Source organism: Rhinoraja longicauda, chromosome 3 (assembly GCF_053455715.1).
Source record: "Rhinoraja longicauda isolate Sanriku21f chromosome 3, sRhiLon1.1, whole genome shotgun sequence".
NCBI lineage: Eukaryota > Metazoa > Chordata > Chondrichthyes > Rajiformes > Arhynchobatidae > Rhinoraja > Rhinoraja longicauda.
The window spans coordinates 91,393,935-91,411,569 of NC_135955.1; positions in this window are offsets into that span (position 1 = coordinate 91,393,935).

Consider the following 17,635-nt stretch of genomic DNA (forward strand, 5'->3'; position numbering starts at 1 on the left):
GTGTCATTTGCAAACTTATTAATTGTGTCTTGTGCATTCTCATCGAAATCATTGCTATAAACCACAAACAGCACTGGGCCCAGCACCGAGCCGTGAGGCACACCACTCACGACTCACTGGTCTCACGGATCGGCAAAACAACCTTCCAATAACACTCTCTCCTCTTTGAGTTTTCTATAGAAGTACCTGCCCAAATGTTTTATAAATGTTGTGATTGTACCTGAGTCTATCATCTCCTCTGACAGCTTGGTCTGTTTACCTACTGCCCTCAGAGTGGAAAATCTGCCCCTCACAGCTAGGGGCAAATGGGACAATTGTTCCAACGTCTAACATCCGAAGAAGGGTCCCGACCCCAGACGTCACCTATCCACATTCTCCACAGATGCTGCCTGACCCGCTGAGTTACTCCAGCACTCTGTGAAACATCACCTATCCATGTTCTCCAGAAATGCTGCCTGAACCTGACCCGCTGAGTTACTCCAGCACTTTGTGTCTTTTTTTGTAAACCAGCATCTGAAGTTCCTTCTATCCAACTTCAGTGCTCTATTCCCTGACTAATTCCCATCCAGCCAGGGACAGATGTATCCATTGCCTGTTTTGCTTAGTCATACAACATGGAAACAGGCCCTTAGACCCAGCTTGCCCATGCCGAATAACATGTTCCACACTAGTCCCGCCTGCCTGCGTTTGGCCCATATCCCTCTAAACCTGTAGGGAAAAAAAGCTGCAGATGCTGGTTTAAATTGAAGGTAGACACAAAATGCTGGAGTAACTCGGCGGGTCAGGCAGCATCTCAGGAGAGAAGGAATGGGTGACGTTTTGGGCCGAGACCCTTCTTCAGTCTGAAGAATGGTCTCGACCCGAAACGTTACCCATTCCTTCTCTCCTGAGATGCTGCCTGACCCGCTGAGTTACTCCAGCATTGTGGGTCTGCCTCCTCCTAAACCTGTCCTATCCATGTACTTGTCTAAATGTTGCTTATTTGTTGCGATAGTCCCAGCCTCAACTACCTCCTACTATAGCTCGTTTCATACACCCACCACCCTGTATGTAAAAAAGTTACACCAATGAAATCTTTTCCCCTTCACCTTAAACCCATGTTCTCTGGTCCTCGATTCCCCTCCTCTGGGCAAGAGACTCTGTGCGTCTACCCGATCTATTCCTCTCATGATTTTGTCCACCTCTATAAGATCACCCCTCATCCTCCTGCGCTCCATGGAATAGACCCAGCCTACTCACTCTAGAGCTTGATTAAAATCAATGGAGTTTCTTGTTTTGGGAGGGGGTTGTTCAGAGAAGCTTTTGTGGTGATTCTTTATCATCCACAGCATGACTGCACGAAGCGAGACACTTTCAACATATCCTCAAACAGCAGCAGCGGTCTCCAGCACTGAAACACTGACCGGGGCATATCTGCTTGTGTTTGTCTCTGCTATTGCTAAACAAGGCAAGCAGACAGAATTATTCCGACTGATAAGGGCTGCAGCAAAGGACATTGGCTTCAGAATGGTGGGTCACAGAAAGGTGGGTCACAGCAAAGGACATTGGCTTCAGAATGGTGGGTCACAGAAAGCATGTCAGCCAGCCTGGCACTCACTCACCATGACTGAGATTAGCTGGAAGCATTAGTCCCCAAACGCCCTTTAAATGGGTAGTTTATCAAGACCCTCAACGTAATGGGCTTTATCTAGGTTTGATGACTATTTGAACTTGCTAGATAGCAAGGTTAAGTGCCCTTACCTCACCCAAGCCTGTGTGCAACTTAGACAGCACGTCAGAAACGTGAAGCTAGGAACGCCCACTATTATATAATGCTTCTTCAGATTTTACTTTAGACCTTAGAGATGCAGCACAGAAACAGGCCCTTCAGCCCACCGAGCCCGGGCTGCCCACTGATCACCCCGTACACAAGCACTATTCCAGACACCAGGGACAACTTACAATTTGCAGAACCCAATTAACCTACAAACCTGCACGTCGTTGGAGTGTGGGAGGAAACGGGAGCATGCGGACAACTATAGGAGCAGCACGGTGGTGCAGCGGGTGGAGCTGCTGCCTCACAGCGCCAGAGTCTCGGGTTCCATCCTGACTATGGGTGCTGTCTGTACAGAGTTCGTACATTGTCCCTGTGACTGCATGGGTTTCCTCTGGGCGCTCCGGTTCCCTCCCACAACACGAAGACGTGCGGGTTTGTAGGTTAATTGGCTTCGATAAAATTGTAAATTGTCCCTAGTGTGTCGAGAGTGAATGAGAAAGTGAAATAACATAGAACTGGTGTGAACAGGTGATGGTTGGTCAGCACGAACTCTGTGGGCCGAAGGGCCTGTTTCCATGCTGCATGCATGTATAAAATTATAAAAGGACTGGACAAGCTAGATGCAGGAAAAATGTTCCCAATGTCGGGGGAGTCCAGAACCAGGGGCCACAGTCTAAGAATAAAGGGGAGGCCATTTAAAACTGAGACGAAAAAAACCTTTTTCACCCAGAGAGTTGTGAATTTGTGGAATTCTCTGCCACAGAGGGCAGTGGGGGCCAATTCACTGGATGAGTTTAAAAGAGAGTTAAATAGAGCTCTAGGGGCTACTGGACTCAAGGGATATGGGGAGAAGGCAGGCACGGGTTACTGATTGTGGATGATCAGCCATGATCACAATGAATGGCGGTGCTGGCTCGAAGGGCCAAATGGCCTCCACCTGCACCTATTTTCTATGATGGGTCAAATGGCCTAATTCTGCTCCTATGTGTTATGGACAGCAAGAATTTCATTGTTCCATTTTTGACATATAATCAAACTCTCTTGACTCTTGACGATATCTTTCGATATGGTTTAATGTTCCACAGCAATCTCTTCCTTCTGTCACGTTTGGATTTGGATTTCAGTCCTTTAAAGGATACATAGTTGTTTAAACTAATATTTGTTATAAACAAATATTTGTTGTCAACTAATATCCCTGTAAATGTTTGCTGTTGCTTCTCTCCTGGCCAGTACTTCTCGTGAGCTGTGATCTAACATTGCCAATTCGCAGTTCGAACCTTGGTAGTTTGCTGGGATCTGAATGTTGATCCTTTAAGGAATGTGAGTTTGTTGTAAACTCTGCATCGTTTCTTTCAATGTTAACCATTGGTTCTCTGCTGTTAAACTTTGAGATTTTCCAGTCTGTTGTCACTAAACCAAACCTCATCCCATCAGTGTGCTCGGTCCAATAGTTAATCTTATTCAGAGAAGGGAACCATTTCAGGCAAATGCTTTTGGAAAGTAGAGAAAGTTTGGGAATGGTGTGTCTGTGTGTGTATGTGCATGTGTGTGTATGTGTGTGTGTGTTTTGTGTGCATGTGTGTGTGTGTGTGTTGTGTGTGTATGTGTGTGTGGGTTTTGTGTGCGTCTGTGCATGTGTGTGAGGGTGTTTCATGTGCTTATCATCTGTGCATACATTTGTATGTGTTTGTATGTTTGTATATGTGTGTGTGTGTCTATCCATATGTGTGTTGTCTGTGCATGTGTGTGTTTTGTGTGCTTATCATCTGTGCATATGTTTGTGTGTGTTTGTATGTTTGTATATGTGGTGTGTCTATCCATGTGTGTTGTATGTGCATGTGTGTGTCTTTGTATGTGTGCATATCTGTCAGTGTGCTTGTGTGTGTGCTTGTGTGTGTGCCTGTGTGTGCGTGTGCGTGTGTGAATGCATGCGCGTGTGTGTCTTTGAGAGCCATCAGGCTGCTGAATGATGTCGTGGAGGCAAAATCTGTCACCTATGATAGGCAACAAAGGTCCACATTGACAAAGTCCATGTTGACCTCACACTGGGTCAGGTGGCCAGCCTGGTCATCCTTGTTGATGGGTGTCAGTGGTTACGGGGAGAAGGCAGGAGAATGGGGTTGAGAGTGAAAGATAGATCAGCCATGATTGAATGGTGGAGTAGACTTGTTGGGCCGAATGGCCTAATTCTGCTCCAATCACTTATGAACTCAGCAGTTTTGCTTCCAGCCATTGACTAACCCAGCGCTTTCTCACGCCTTTGCCTTTAGCGAGTTTGTTATGTGTCCTATTCAACCTCAGTCGCATCCTCCGCACAGTTTGTTTCCCACAGGACCGACGAGGAAGGTAAGAGAAGACGGAGCAAGAAGGGAAGCTGGCGGAGCTGCCAGGACTGATGCTCCAAGCCTGACACACAACATCTGCTGGAAGCTGTGGGAAGCCACAGGAAGACAACGTGGGAAATATAAAGAATTCTGTAAATTAACCCGGGCATCGCTGTAGATGAAAATAGAAAGGGCAGGCATGAGCTGAGATAAGTATGAGGAAGAGTCTATTTATTGTGACCATATTACTTGGGGGTAATGTCTTCAACCTCTTGTTACTATCCGCTTACTCCCGCTAATTATAAACACACTTGGTTCTATATCCTGCGTGAGAGCACAGTGTCACAAAACAAGAGCTAGATAGAGCTCTTAAGGATAGCGGAGTCAGGGGGTATGGGGAGAAGGCAGGAACGGGGTACTGATTGAGAATGATCAGCCATGATCACATTGAATGGTGGTGCTGGCTCGAAGGGCCGAATGGCCTCCTCCTGCACCTATTGTCTATTATCTCATCCCAACAGTGCAAACTGTCTCCAGACCACAGTTTAACCTAAAACTTTAAAAAACACCCCAAATATCCTGAGATACATTTCATTGTGTCATTCTTTCTGTCTCGATTACTGTATTTTAAGTTTTATATTTCATTTGGAATTTGAATAAGAAAGCTTAAATTTGAAATGATAACAAACTAGTGGCGCAGCGGGTAGAGCTGCTGCCTGACAGCACCACAGATTCAGGTTCAATCCTGACCTCAGGTGCTGTCCGTGTGGAGTTTGCACGTTCTCACTGCGACACCGTGAGTTTTCTCTGGGTGCTCCGGTTTCCTCCCACATACCCAAAGACGTGCAGGGTTTGTAGGGTAATCGGCCCTCTGTAAAGTGCGCCCAGTGTGTCGGGAGCGGATGGGAAAGTGGGATAATGTAGAACTAGTGTGAACGACTGATCAATGGTCAACACAGGCTCGGTGGGCCTAAAGGCGTGTTTCCAAGCAGCACCTCTAAACTAAATTAAACTCACATCACATTTTCAAACGTGAGCAACAAGGGTAAAATTACTGCTTATGTTGAGGAACATTAACTGTGCACTGCTTTTACAGATTTAATTATAGTTTATTCAAATTGATGGTTTAATTAAAAGTACAGCTTTGTTTGACATAGCACAAGAAAATGCTCATTATTTTCAAAAGACTAAATATATATTATGGAGAGTAGAGTCAATAACCTTTCTCTGAAGATTGTTTCAGGCAAGATATTTGTGTCAGATCCAAGTCAGCACTAGAGCATGGAACATGGAACATGCATCACTCAACAGTACAGCACAGGAACAGGCCCTTCGGCCCACAATTCACTCCTCCTATTCACATACAAAGCCCTAAACGGGCTTGCCCCCCCCCCCCCATATCAAAATCTTCTAACCCACCACTCTAACTCCAGGTCCCTCAGGTCGGCCGACTTGGGGCTACTCACTATCCCGCGGTCTAGGCTTAAGCTCAGGGGTGACCGTGCTTTTGCGGTTGCAGCTCCTAGACTGTGGAACAGCATCCCTCTCCCCATCAGAACTGCCCCTTCCATCGACTCCTTTAAGTCCAGGCTCAAAACCTATTTCTACTCCCTAGCGTTTGAGGCCCTCTGAAGGGGCGCTGTGAACTGTTTATGTATGTGCTGTTATGTTTGTGTGCCATTGTATGTTCGTTCATAGTAGCTGAACTGATGTACAGCACTTTGGTCAACGTGGGTTGTTTTTAAATGTGCTATACAAATAAAATTGACTTGACTTGACAATGTCTGTGCTGAATATGATGCCAAGACCAACTCTTATCTGCCTGGACATAATCCATATCCCTCCATTCCTGCATATCCATGTGTCTACCCAAAAGCCATTTCACCACCACTATTGTATCTGCCTCCACCCCCCTCCCCTCCCCGCTGCGCGTTCCAGGCCCCCACCACCCAGACAATGTGCCCGCTCATCTCCTTTAAACTCTGACCCTCTTACCTCAAAGCGATGCCCTCAAATATTTGATATTTATGTCCAGGAAAAAAATATTCTGACTGTCTCCCTTATCTATCTATGCCTCTCATGATTTTATACACTTCCATCATGTCTTCTTGAAACCACGGGTGCTGTGAAGAAAACAATCCAAGTCTGTCCAACCTCTCCCTGTGGCTAATACCCTCTAGTCCAAGCATCGATTTGCTAAACCACTGCACCATCTCCAAAGCTCACACATCCTGTAACGTGGTGACCAGAACAGCATGCAATTCCCCAAATGTGGCCAAATCAATGTCTTACACAGCTGCAGCATGACTTCATGACTCTTCCCCTCAATGCCCCAACCAATGAACACAAGCATCAATACCAGCACATGTTACTGTAGGTAGACATACAGAAACCAGCCGGTCAGGCAGCATCTGTGGAGAACATGGATAGGTGACGTTTCACAGAGTGCTGGAGTAACTCAGTGGGTCAGGCAGCATCTCTGGAGAGAAAGAATGGGTGACATTTTGGGTCGTGACTCTTTAGACTCTACCCATTTGGAGCACTGTGAGCAATTTTGGGCATCATACGTTCAGAAGGATGTGTTGATTCTGCAGAGGGTCCAGAAGAGGTTTACACGAACGATCCCAGGAATGAGTGGGTTAACATATGATGAGCGTTTGTCGGCACTGGGCCTGTACTCGCTGGAGTTTGGAAGAATGAGGGGGAACCTCATTGAAACTTATCAAATAGTGAAAGGCCTGGATAGAGTGGATGTGGAGAGGACTTTTCCACCGGTGGGAGAGTCTAGAATCGAGGTCATAGCCTCAGAATTAAAGGACGTTCCTTTTAGGACGATGAGGCAGAATTTCTTTAGTCTGAGGGTGGTGAATGTAGAATTCTTTGCCACAGAAGGCTGTGGAGGCCACTGGATATATTTAAGGCAGAGATAGATGGATTCATGATTAGTGCGGGTGTCAGGGGTTATGGGGAGAAGGCAGGAGAATGGGGTTAGGAGGCAGAGATAGATCAGCCATGATTAATTGGCGGAGTAGACTTGCTGGGCCGAATGGACTAATTCTGCTGCTATCACTTATGACCTTAGTTCCACCGGACCTTTCTACTAAATTAGTTAGGGTCAGTGAGAACTTGTGAACGGGATTTCAGATTAAAAAGGGAGGGTGATTGCAAATCTGGTATCGGTGTCAAATCTGCAGATTGTGTAGTTCCACCAAGAAAAGGCTAATTTATACCAGATCTCTGAGTGGTACCTGGACTCCTTCAATGTCAGCCCCACTGTACATTTGTACATCGTGCTTCCACAACGTCAGAATCACCACAAACCCACATTATTTTAAAAGCAAATGAGTTCTTTGACAAGAGTTAGTTCCCAGGCGGTGGATGTACAGTGCCCTCCATAATTTTTGGACCATTTGGACCATAACACCCATCAATTATTTATTTGCCTCTGTACTCCACAATTTGAGATTTGTAATAGAAAAAATCACATGTGGTTACAGGGCATATTGTCATTTTATTAAAGGGTATTTTTATACATTTTGGTTTCACCATGTAGAAATTACAGCAGTGTTTGTACATAGTCCCCACATTTCAGGGCACCATAATGTTTGGGACAGAGCAATGTCATGTAAATGAAAGTAGTCATGTTTAGTATTTTGTTGCATGTCCTTTGCATGCAAGTCAAGTCAAGTCACGTTTATTTGTCACATACACATACACGATGTGCAGTGAAATGAAAGTGGCAATGCCTGCGGATTGTGCAATTTTTTTTTTACAATTTCAGCATATAAATTAAAATTAATACAGAAAAGAAAATTTAGGCCCTATAGTTATAATAGTTAACAGTCCTGATGGCCTGTGGGAAGACTCTCCGTCTCATCCTCTCTGTTTTCACAGCGTGACAGCGGAGGCGTTTGCCTGACCGTAGCAGCTAGAACAGTCCGTTGCTGGGGTGGCAGGGGTCCCTCATGATCTTGCTTGCTCTTGATCTGCACCTCCTGATGTATAGGTCCTGCAGGGGGGCGAGTGTAGTTCCCATGGTGCGTTCAGCCGAACGCACTACTCTCTGCAGGGCCATCCTGTCCTGGGCAGAGCTGTTCCCAAACCAGACTGTGATGTTGCCGGACAGGATGCTCTCTACAGCCCCAGAGTAGAAGCACTGAAGGATCCTCAGAGATACTCTGAATTTCCTCAGCTGTCTAAGGTGGTAAAGGCGCTGCTTTGCCTTACCCACCAGTGCGGCTATGTGTGTTGTGACTGCAGCAATGACTGCTTGAAATCTGCGATTCATGGACATCACCAGTTGCTGGGTGTCTTCTCTGGTGATACTCTGCCAGGCCTGTATTGCAGCCATCTTTAGCTTATGCTTGTTTTGGGGGCTAGTCCCCTTCAGTTTTCTCTTCAGCATATAAAAGTCATGCTCAATTGGGTTCAGACCGGGCGATTGACTTGGCCACTCAAGAATTGACCATTTTCTAGCTTTGAAACACTCCTTTGTTGGTTTAGCAGTATGTTTGGGATCATTGTCTTGCTGTAGAATAAACTGCCGCCCAATGTGTTTTGAGGCATATGTTTGAACTTGAGCAGATAGGATGTGTCTATACATTTCAGAATTCATCATGCTACTGCCATCAGCAGTTGTATCATCAATGAAGATAAGTGAGCCAGTACCTTCAGCAGCCATACATGCCCAGGCCATAACACCCCCACCACCGTGTTTCACAGATGAGGTGGAATGCTTTGGATCTTGGGCAGTTCCTTCTCTCCTCCATACTTTGCTCTTGCCAGCACTCTGATATAAGTTAATCTTCGTCTCATCTGTCCACAAGACATTTTTCCAGAACTGTGGTTGCTCTTTAAGTACTTCTTGGCAAACTGTAAGCTGGCCATCCTATTTTTGCGGCTAACCATTGGTTTGCATCTTGCAGTGTAGCCTCTGTATTTCTGTTCATGAAGTCTTCTGCGGACAGTGGTCATTGACAAATCCACACCTGACTCCTGAAGAGTGTTTCTGATCTGTCAGACAGGTGTTTGGGGATTTTTCTTTATTATAGAGAGAGTTCTCCTGTCATCAGCTGTGGAAGTCTTCCTTGGCCTGCCAGTCCCTTTGCGATTAGTAAGCTCATCAGTGCTCTCTTTCTTCTTAATGATGTTCCATACAGTTGATTTTGTTAAGCCCAAGGTTTGGCTGATGTCTCTAACAGTTTTATTCTTGTTTCTCAGTCGCATAATGGCTTCTTTGACTTTCATTCGCACAACTTTGGTCCTCTTGTTGATAAACACCAATAAAAGTTTCCAAAGGTGATGGAAAGACTGGAGGAAAGACTAGGTGCTGAGAGCTCTCTTATACCTGCATTAAGGAGGCAATTAAACACGCCTGAACAATTACAAACACCTGTGAGGCCATGTGTCCCAAACATTATGGTGCCCTGTAGGGGGGACTATGTATAAACACAGCTGTAATTTCTACATGGTGAAACCAAAATGTGTAAAAATACCATTTAATAAAATCTGACAATATGCACTTTAACCACATGTGATTTTTTCTATTACAAATCTCAAATTGTGGAGTACAGAGGCTAATAAATAAATGATGGGTCAATGTCCCAAACATTATGGAGGGCACTGTATGTTTGTGAGAGGGGACAGGTTTAACAGGAACCATATGGGCAACGTTTTCACACTGAGGGTGATGGGTATGTGGAACGAGCTTGAGTTTGAGTTTAGTTTATTGTCATGTGTACCAAGCTATAATGAAAAGCTTTTGTTGTGTGCTAATCAGTCAGTGGAAAGATAATACATGATTACAATCGATCCATCCACAGTGTACAGATGCAGGATAAAGGGAATAACATGAATCAGGATGGCTGGCAGTGACTAGTGGGGTACCGCAAGGCTCGGTGCTGGGACCGCAGCTATTTACACTATACATTAATGATTTAGACAATAGTCAATAGGTGCAGGAGGAGGCCATTCGGCCCTTTGAGCCAACACCGCCATTCAATGTGATCATGGCTGATCATAATGTGATCATGGCTGATCATTTAGATGAAGGAATTAAAAGTACCATTAGCAAATTTGCAGATGATACAAAGCTGGGTGGTAGTGTGAACTGTGAGGAGGATGCCATGAGGTTGCAGGGTGACTTGGACAGGTTGTGTGAGTGGGCAGATGCATGGCAGATGCAATTTAATGTGGATAAATGTAAGGTTATTCACTTTGGAGGCAAGAACGGGAAGGCAGATTATTATCTGAATGGTGTCAGGTTGGGAAAAGGGGAAGTACATTGAGACCTGGGTGTCCTTGCACAAAGTAAGCATGCAGGTACAGCAGGCAGTGAAGAAAGCCAATGGCATGTTGGTTTTCATAAAGAGAGGAGTTGTATAGGAGCAAAGAGGCCCTTCTGCAGTTGTACAGGGCCCTAGTGAGACCTCACCTGGAGTACTGTGTGCAGTTTTGGTCTCCAAATTTGAGGAAGAACATTCTTGCTATTGAGGGCGTGCAGCGTAGGTTCACTAGATTAATTCCCAGGATGGCGGGACTGTCATATGATGAAAGAATAGAGCGACTGGGCTTGTATACACTGGAATTTAGAAGGATGAGAGGGGATTTTATAGAAAAATATAAAAGTCTTAAAGGATTGGATACTCTAGATGCAGGAAACATGTTCCCAATGTTGGGGGAGTCCAGAACCAGGGGCCATGGTTTAAGAATAAAGGGTAGGCCATTTAGACAATAGACAATAGATGCAGGAGTAGGCCATTCGGCCCTTCGAGCAAGCACCGCCATTCAATGTAATCATGGCTGATTATTTAGAACGGAGAAGAGGAAAAACTTTTTCGCCCAGAGAGTTGTGAATTTGTGGAATTCTCTGCCTCATAAGGCATTGGAGGCTGATTCACTGGATACATTCATAAGAGAGTTAGACAGTGCTCTTAGAGCTAGCGGGGCCCCAAAGCAGAAGCATCCACAGTGCGGGGCTGGAAGCTGGAAGTGTCCTGAGCTAATTCTGCTATCACCATCGTCTATTGTACAAGTGTTGGCTCCCACTGATTGTCGCCAGAAGCTTGCACCCTTTTCAAGACGGATGCAACATTTGGAACATGGATGATAGTCTCGAAAGAAAAAGAAGAGGAAGAAGGGCTAGTGGAATCAGGGGGTTTGGGGAGAGGGCAGGAATGGGGTAGTAATTGTGGATGATCAGCCATGATCACAGTGAATGGTGGTGCTGGCTAGAAGGGCCTATTGCCTATGTATCTATGTATCTATGAATAACGTTTAGTGCAAGCCAGAGCTGCTGGAGGAGGTAGTTGAGGCAGGTACTATGACAACATTTCTAAAGTCATGTGGACAGGTACATGGATAGGAAGGGTTTAGAGGGATAAAGGCCAAACGCAGACAGAGAGGACTGGCTGAGATGGGTGTACATTAGTTGGCATGGACGAGGTGGGCTGAAGGGCCTGTTTTCATGCTATATGACTATTATTCTGTGGCTGACTGGATGGTAATTGGTGGATAGGATGTCTTGCTTTTTTGTGAATGCGAAAACTATCTCTCATTATTTTTCTATAATTATATTACAATAAACACGTTAACATCTGAGCTGTCAGCAGTATCCAGAACATGTCCACTGACAAGTAATGATTAGATATTTCATTAATGGGAAAAGAAAGTGACTTTGGCAAGTGTACTGCTTTAGTGCAAATGTGAGCTGAATCCATCGCAGTGAATGTCAATGTAATATTTACACGAGACTCACCCGTGAAATGAAAACTTCACTTTGTTCCAGGTTCCCAGTGCCAATGATCTGTGCCAATATAGAATACATTACATACATCTGCATGCAGATGTATTAAATATTGTATTAGGGTTATATCGTCACACAGCATGGGTACAGGTCCATGCCAACCAACATGCCCCGTCTACACTAGTCCCACCTGCCTGCGTTTGGCCCATATCCCTCTAAACCTGTCCTATCCATGTACCTGTCCAAATGTCTTTTAAATGCTGTGATAGTCCCAGCCTCAACTACCTCCTCTGGCCGCTCATTCCATATACCCACCACCCTCTGTGTGAAAAAGTTGCCTCTCAGGTTCCATTTAAATCTCCCCCCCCCCCTCACCTTAAGCCTATGTCCTCTGGTTCTCGATTTCCCTACTCTGGGTAAAAGACTCTGTGCATTCACTTTTCTTTGTTGATGAATGCCTGATCACACATGAAGAACGGGCCTAGGATTGTGCATCTAGCCTATCTATTCCCCTTGGTCCAGACACCACCATGCTCTGAGTGAAAAAGCTGCCTCTCAGGTTCCTATTGAATCTTTCCCCTCTCACCTTAAACCCATATCCTCTGTTTTCAGACACGCTTATCCTGGGAAAACCAGGGGCCAGAACAAGGGGCCACAGTTTGAGAATAAGATGTAGGCCATTTAGAACGGAGATGAGGAAAAACTTTTTCAGTCAGAGAGTTGTGAATCTGTGGAATTCTCTGCCTCAGAAGGCAGTGGAGGCCAATTCTCTGAATGCATTCAAGAGAGAGCTAGATAGAGCTCTTAATGATAGCGGAGTCAGGGGGTATGGGGAGAAGGCAGGAACGGGGTACTGATTGAGAATGATCAGCCATGATCACATTGAATGGCGGTGCTGGCTCGAAGGGCCGAATGGCCTCATCCTGCACCTATTGTCTATTGTCTATTGAAAAATACCGTGGCCGTTCCGCAAGGTCATCCCTCCACTTCCTATGATCCAGAGAAAAGGTCCCAGCCAGTCCGGTCTCTCCCTATAATACAAGCTACCCAGCCCGCAAACATCCTGATGAATCTTTCCTGTGCCTTTTGCAGCTTGACGACATCAGGCAGCATCTCTGGAGAGGTGACGTTTTGGGTCGAGACCTAGAAGGAGGAATCACAGGGGGAGCAGCAAGACAGGGTGTTACAGAGAGCCTTCAAAGTAGGCATGCCTTGAGGAGATCCACGTTCTCCAGAGATGTTGCCTGACCCGCTGAGTTACTCCAGCACTCTGTGAAACGTTACCTATCCATGTTCTCCACAGATGCTGCCTGACCCACTGAGTTACTCCAGCACTCTGTGAAACGTCACCTATCCATGTTCTCCAGAGATGCTGCTTGACCCGCTGAGTTACTTTAGTATTTTGTGTCTATCTTTGGTGTAAACCAGCATCTGTAGTTCCTTCCTAGACTTTATCGTGGCGCTGGCTAGTACAAACAGTGGACCATTTTGCGAGCATGTTTTCATTGTAACAAGGTAGTCGTGTCCACTGGGAGGCTTTGACACTGCTCAGGTGTACGTTGATGAATGTCCCTGGGATGGGCCGAGGCCCAGCCTTCCTTTGTACTGAGCACAAGGCTTTCTGTTCCCTTGTCTACATTGGCCTTGAGCCAACTCATCACCTTCCCATCCAACTGGAAAGAAATAAGCTTTTACATCGGGTTCAGCCAATGTGCCAACACTCTTAACCAAACAGCAAAGTTAATCCGCTTGCTCCACACAAAATGTGAGATGCTCACTCATTTCTAGAGCTTTGCAATTAAACCTGTGTCCATGTGCTTACAGCTGTAGTTAGGGTTGCCAACTTCCTCACTCCCAAATACGGGACAAGGTGACGTCACCGCCCCGCACCCCACGTGATCTCACCCAGCTAGCGGCCACCTGCTCCCGCTCCATTAATGGAGGTTGCATAGCAACCCGCCTCCCGGCTCGGGTGGCCGCCATTGGTGGAGCGGGAGCACCTGGCCGCTGACTGGGTGAGGTCAGGTAGGACGCGGGGCGGTGACGTCACCCTTTGTCTCTTATTTGGGAGTGAGGAAGTTGGCAACACTGCTAGTACGGGACAAGGGCAGTTGGCACCCTGAGCTGTGGTATCAGGGCCCCAGTTTCTCCCCGATGGAAGGCCTCTCTGAGGAGCAGTGAGGCGGCTCAGACTACACAGATTCTAGACTGTTTCCTTGCAGGTGGAACGCTTCCTTTAATTCTACTCCCCCACCCACATCCAAAAGTAACCACCTACATTATGATTTTAATCTCAGGTCGACAGAGATGCCATTTTATCTCCGTATCATATCTCCGTCCACTCTGCGGCCTAACATGGTGGAGTTGGTGGCCTTCCCTGGAGACCGGCCCGGCGCTCCAAGCCGCGGGCACGGCACGGCGCGGACTTTAACATCGCGGAGCTGTGATCCTTTGCCGAGGATCGACTGTGGAGAGCTCCAACTGCGGGGCCTGTGGACTTTAACACCGTGAAGCCCGCCAGTAAGAAGAGGACAACTCAAGGGCTCCATGCTGTGGAGAGAGTTTCAATCCATCCCGGCGCCAGAGTTTAGATCATCCCGACGCGAGGGCCTTGGACATCGGACCGACTGCGGATTGTTGAACAGCCCTGACCGCAGGTGAACAAAGTGGAATAGATTGAACTTCCTTCACAGTGAGGAATGTGGAATCTTCACCTATCCATGTTCTCCACAGATGCTGCCTGACCCGCTGAGTTACTCCAGCACTCTGTGAAACGTCACCTATCCATGTTCTCCACAGATGCTGCCTGACCCGCTGAGTTACTCCAGCACTCTGTGAAACGTCACCTATCCATGTTCTCCACAGATGCTGCCTGACCCGCTGAGTTACTCCAGCACTTTGTGTCTACCTTCAGGTCTGCACTTATTTGGAAAGGCAAGATTAAATAGCACCAAAAAACATGTTTACATTCCGGGACCACGTTTGTTGCTAAATAATTAACATGCCAGCAGCTTTCACACTTCAGTGGAGAACGGAGAAGTGGAATAAAAGGCAAAGACCAGGGCCAAGAGCTTTGATCTCTGGGTGCAGTGGAATATTCATCAGGCCAATCTGTTAGGAGTGCCGATAACATCATTGGGAGTGGGTCCAGGACAACACAGGAGCCTTGAGTCACGGAGCTGTATCGTAATACGCAACAATAGGTGCATGGGTCATGCTGACCAAGATGCCCAATCTGGCCAGCCCCATCTGCCTGCATTTGGCCGAGATTCCTCTAAAGCATCTCCTCGCTCCCATTGGGAAGAAAGTGATATTCTGGAGCTGCTTCTTCCCCACTGTTATCAGACTACTGAATGGTTCTCCTCTAGGCTAGGGTGTAGGCCCCATCCATCAACCCACCTCCTTCAGGACCTTACACTTTGTTTCTGCACTTTCTCTGTAACTGTAGCACCACAACGCTGTTACATTATATTCCGCATTAGAAACATAGAAAATAGGTGCAGGAAGCGGCCATTTGGCCCTTCGAGCCAGCACCGCCATTCATCGTGATCATGGCTGATCATCCACAATCAGTAACCCGTGCCTGCCTTTTCCCCATATCCCTTGATTCCGCTAGCCCCTAGAGCTCTATCTAACTCTCTTTTAAATCCATCCAGTGAATCGGCCTCCACTGCCCTCTGTGGCAGAGAATTCCACAAATTCACAACTCTCTGGGTGAAAAAGTTTCATCTCACCTCAGTTTTAAATCCCCTTTATTCTTAGACTGTGGCCCCTGGTTCTGGACTCCCCCAACATTGGGAACATTTTTCATGCATCTAGCTTGTGCAGTTCTTTTATAATTTTATACGTAATTTTATAATTTTATCCAGACACTCTGGTGTTTTTATCTTTGCACTACCTGCTGTACCTGCGTATGGCAGGCTTGCACTCGCGTACAGAATGATTTATCTAGATAGTACACCGACAAAGCTTTCCCTGTATCTTGATACATGTGACAATGATAAACCAACACAAGATCCTGCTGTACCCATTGACAACCATCTTCACTATTTACAATTCCACCCACTTTAGTGTCATCTGCAACTGCACTAATCCTGCCTTGTATGTTCACATCCAAATCGTTGAAATATACCACAAACAGCAACTGAACCCTGAGGCACACCACTAGTCACAGGCCTCCAGTCCGAAAAACAACATTCCACCATCGCCCTCTGCGTCGGTCTATGAAGCTAATTCTCTATGCAGTCAGCTAGCTCTCCTTGGATCCCATGTGATCTGACCTCCCAGAGCAGCCTAGCATGAGGAACCTTGCCAATTGCCTTGGTGAAATCCATATGCACATCCTCTACAGCTCTGCCTTCATCAACGTTTATGGCCACATCTTCAAAAAGCCAATAAGATACATGAGGCACGATCCCCCATATATTAAACCATGCTGACTATCCTTAATCAGCCGTTGTCCATCGAAATGCATATATATCCTATCCCTCAGAATATTCTCGAGTAGCTTTCCGACCATCGATGTCAGACTCACCGGCCTACTGTTCCCAGCTTTTTTTACCCTCCAGCCCTTCTTGAATAAAGGCACAACATTTGCCACCCTCCAGTCTTCCGGCACCTCTCCTGTATTCAATGTCCACTCGTAAATCTCAGCCAGGGCACCTGCAATTTTTTCTCTAGTTTCTCACGGTGTCCTTGGATATATCTGAACAGACCCGGGACATGATTCTACCTTCATCATCAGCGGTCACTGGAAGCGAGTGTGACTGTCCTCTCCATAGGGTGGGACCCCTGTGCGTGACTGTTTAACGTGGGGAGACTGGTGCACAGACAGCCACCACACGGTCCTTGACAGATCTGGGTCAGGATCCAGTGGCGTGGAGTCCAAGACGACCGGGGACCCTTGTCTGCTGCAGTCTTCATCCATCCGCCTTCCCAGCCGTTGTGACGCTCCACCAAAGTCAGCCGTCATCCTCCCTCCGCCTGTTCCACCGTTGAGGTCTTGGTTGGATCGCTCTTTGTCAGGGACCTCCCTCCCCCTCGACCTTACCGCCATGGGTGACCCTACCAGGGGCGTAGCTCCAGACGGCATCGCTCTCAGGGTCTCAGGACCACACGAGCTTCTCCACCACCACAAGGTGACAATCCACGGATACACGTTCACACACGTCAGGACCTTCAGCACCACCTCGACTGTAATACTGACTTCCCTCAAGGTACTTCCATTGACTGCCTCGAGTTCCCTGGCCCTCATGTCTTTCTCCATGGTATAATGGAGGTAGTTGGGGCAGATGTGGTAACAGCATTTAAAAGGCACTCGGACAGTACATGGATAGCAAATGTTTCGAGCACTACTAGACCAAGTGGACCTGTTGGGCCCAAACCTCCTCTGCATTGGTGCAGCACCCTCTGGAAAGACGTTCTTGCCTTAGAGGGAGTACAGAGAAGGTTCACCAGATTGATCCCTGGGATGGCGCGGACTTTCATATGAGGAAAGACAGGATAGACTGGGCTTGTACTCGCTGGAATTTAGAAGACTGAGGGGGGATCTTATAGAAACATATAAAATTCTTAAGGGGTTGGAGAGGCTAGATGCGGGAAGATTGTTCCCGATGTTGGGGGAGTCCAGAACCAGGGGTCACAGCTTAAGGATAAGGGGGAAGTCTTTTAAGACCAAGATGAGAAAACATTTCTTCACACAGAGAGTGGTGAGTCTGTGGAATTCTCTGCCACAGAAGGTAGTTGAGGCCAGTTCATTGGCTATATTTAAGAGGGAGTTAGATGTGGCCCTTTTTGCTAAAGGGATCAGGG